The 3,604-nt window shown below is 40.3% G+C and overlaps 1 non-coding gene across 1 annotated transcript; it reads left to right on the forward strand.

Moving 5' to 3' along the window:
- Positions 1–630: 630 nt before the first annotated feature.
- On the forward strand, positions 631–692 carry LOC118758414 (U7 small nuclear RNA). Its single transcript, XR_004995705.2, has one exon. It is a non-coding gene; the product is annotated as a U7 small nuclear RNA (small nuclear RNA).
- Positions 693–3,604: the final 2,912 nt, after the last annotated feature.

A 3,604-nucleotide genomic window follows, 5' to 3' on the forward strand; every position in this document is an offset into this window, starting at 1 on the left:
TTTTTTTTATTTGAAAGGCAGAGAGAGAGAGACAGAGAGAGAGAAAATCTTTTATCTGCAGGTTTACTGCCCAAATGACCAGAACAGCCCAGACTGGACCAGACTGAACCCAGGAACCAGACTCCATCCTGGTCTCTCACACGGGTAGCAGGAGCCCAAGCACTTGGACCAACTAATATTCTTTTCTGGGCACAGCAGTGGGGAAGTGAATTGTAAGTGGAGCGAATTGACACTCTATATGGGGTGCTGGTAAGCTGTGCATTGACCTGTTGTGTCACAAAGCTGCCTTTGTGTATTTAAAAGATACACTTTTTTTTTTTAAATGAGGCTGTCCAGTGCCATTTGTTGAAAACACTTACCTTTGTTTTACTATATTACTTTTGCTCTTTTGTCAAAGATAAATTAGATATATTCATGTAGACCTGTTTCTTAGTTTCCTATTTTGTGTCATTGTTATATATACCTATTCTCTTACCAATACCATACTATTTTGATTACTGTAACTTTATATTGAGACTTGATGTTGAGTGGTGATAGTCCTCCTAATTTATTACTCTCATTCTAGATTGTATTGGCTATTCTGGACTTATTGTTACTTTATGAACTTTAGAATTAGATTTTTGCTATCAGCAGTGTTTCAGCTCTTTTCAAATTTGTCTAGCAGGCTTTCCAGTTTGTACAGGAAAGTTCTACCACCCCCCACCCCCGCCAAAAGAGATTTTTGAGATCACAAAATGATTTACTGAAGTTTTAATTGGAATTTCATTGAATCTATAGATCAATTTGATCAAACTGAAATGTTGATAATATTGAGATTTTCTATATAGGAATATGGAATAGCTCTCCATTTGATTAGTTCTGCAGTTTGTTTCACTGGAATTCCTAAATCAACTAAATAAATACAAATAAAAGTGAAATCAGGCAGTAAGAAATAAAATCTTGGGACTGATCCAATCGCTCAGTTAGCTAATCCTCTGCCTGCAAGTGCCAGCATCCTATAAGGGTGTAGGTTCATATCCCAGCTGTTCCACTTTCCATCCAGCTCTCTGATTATGGCCTGGGAAAGCAGTGGATGATGGCCCAAAGCTTTGGGACCCTGTACGTACATGGGAGATATGGAAGAAACTCCTGGCTCTTGGCTACTGATGGGTTCAGCTTTGGCCTTTGTGGTCATTTGGGAAGTGAACCAGCAAATAGAAGAGTTCTCCTGCATAAATTTGCCTTTCCAATAAAAATAAATAAGTAAATCCTAAAAAAAGAACTGAAAATTTATATAACGTCTTTGGCAAATAATTTGGGATTGCAGCTAAAATTGAAGATTTACAGATCTGCAATGTAGGAATTCCAACCCAGATGTTAAATCTAATGAAAGTTCTGCACATCAGCACAAAAGGCATGTCTAAGTGTGTTTATACTATCATTCTTTGAATATAAAGAATGAAAAGTCAAACTGGGAACAATCTCAAATTCTATCTTTATGAATTAAGAGTAAGTAATTTGGGACTATCATGGTGGCTTAGTAGGCTAATCATCTACCTGTAGTGCTGGCATCTCTTATGGCCACTCAGTTCCCACCAATCTCCCTGCCTATGGCCTGGGAAAGCAACAGAAGTTGGCATACATCCAACTCCCTGCTTGTAGCCTGGGAGAGCAGTAGAGGGTGGTTTAAAGCCTTGGGACTGTACCCACATAGAAGTCCTAGAAGAAGCTCCTTGCTCCTGGCTTTGGATTCTCTCTGGCCATTGGAGCCACTTGAGAAGTGAACCAGCAAATGGAAGATCTCTCCTTTTCTCTCTCTCTCCTTTTTCTGTAAATCTGCCTCTCAGGTAAAAATATATTTTAAGAATAGATAATTTGAATGATCACAGCAATTAGGCTACTGTCTTGGATGCCCATGTTCCATATTAGAGTGTGTGGTTTTGTTTCCAAATCCATTTTAAATCAGCTTCTTGGTCATGAGTACCCTGGGAGGCAGCATGTAATGGGTCACTACTTTTGTCCTTGCCACTGTATAGGAAATCTTGATTGAGATCCTGGTTTCCAGGTTTGGTCTGGCCCACTCTCAGCAGTTGTGAGCTTTTGCTTTCTCTGCCTTTCAAATAAATGTTTAAAAGTAGGAGCAATTTATTTTGCATATTGAATGTACTATGTTTAAAATGAATGAGGGAGAGAGAGATTTATCAGCACGATAAATTTCAAAGGTATAATGCTGTTTGAGAAAAAGTTATTTTAGAATAGTAGTATGAGATTTCACTTTGAAAAGTATAAAATAGCTAAAACTGAGCAATATGCATAATTATATATGTGTTAATGAAACCGAGCCCCTATACATTGCTTCGATATAGATGCTAAGTCACTTCAAGTCCTGGTCTCACATGGCCTCCTAGCTTCCTTGCCTTAGCTTAGAATTTCATTGCCCTTCTCTTAGGATTGCAAAGTAAACTTTTACTAAAATTAATCCACTGATTTGTGAGAATGGTGCAACTCTCTCTGAGCACAAGACCCATGAGGTCATTTATGTGCCCTACAGACAACAAGTTGGCATTAAGTAATGAAGTGAGGGCTGGTTTTTTTTTTTTCCCATTCATGAATCTCAGGCCTTTAGCAAGAAGTAACTACCACCTGACCAATTAGAGTGGTGACCACCAGGTCACCATCAGAATTCTCAAAGGAATGTGTTGTTGATGATTAATTGAAGAGGGACCATGAGCACAAGAGGCCCACCAGGAACATGCACATGCACTGAACATACACTTTTATCTCCAATTCCAAAGGATAAGAACCTTTACCCCAATGCTGGAGGAGCTGCAGAATCCAATGCTGACTTCTTGTTCTGCCCCACACCATAAATACTTCCTTCTCCTATTTTGCTAGTGGAAATGACTTGCTATGTACCAGGCAAGTGGACCCAGTTTGGGGGGCTGTATTGGGTAATCCCTCCAACCAGTTGTGGGAGTTTTCTGTAGCAAATTGACAATGAAGAAGACACTAGAGTGAATATGAAATGAACATCTTGCCCATGGCACGGACTCCTCTGTCCCGTGGTCCCCTTAGGAGCAGCCCTGTAGCTGTCTGAGTACTTCTTAATGTCAGAGATGGCCTGAAAAGCCTGACCAGCACTTTTTGGTGAAAGAAACAAGGTTTGAATTTGGCTCAAAGCAAGCATGACAATGTCCTTTTGTGCAGTTTGGCTCAGCCACTGCTAATCATTGGGTTTAAATGAATCTTCCTATTTTTCATAACTGAAAAAAATGCTTCCTTGATAGAACGCTTTGTTGCTTGATAAGACAGTTTGTGGCCTTGTTTCCCTTGGTAGAGATAGAAAGACACACTTTGAGCTCCCATTGGATTCGAGGAAGATGAATTTAAAAATACCCAAAAAGGGGGTGGGAGGATAGAGGCGGAGGATAGAAGAGGAAATCCCTGAGCCTAAGGAACTCTAGCAAGAAAAACAACAAATAGGGGCCCAGCGTGGTAGCCTAGTGACTAAAGTCCTTTCCTTGCAAGAGCTGGAGTCCCATATGGGCACCTGTTCTAATCCTGGCAACCCTGCTTCCTATCCGGCTCTCTGCTTGTGGCCTGGGAAAGCAATTGAGGATGGCCC

The sequence above is a fragment of the Ochotona princeps genome, chromosome 1, assembly GCF_030435755.1.
Source record: "Ochotona princeps isolate mOchPri1 chromosome 1, mOchPri1.hap1, whole genome shotgun sequence".
Lineage (NCBI taxonomy): Eukaryota > Metazoa > Chordata > Mammalia > Lagomorpha > Ochotonidae > Ochotona > Ochotona princeps.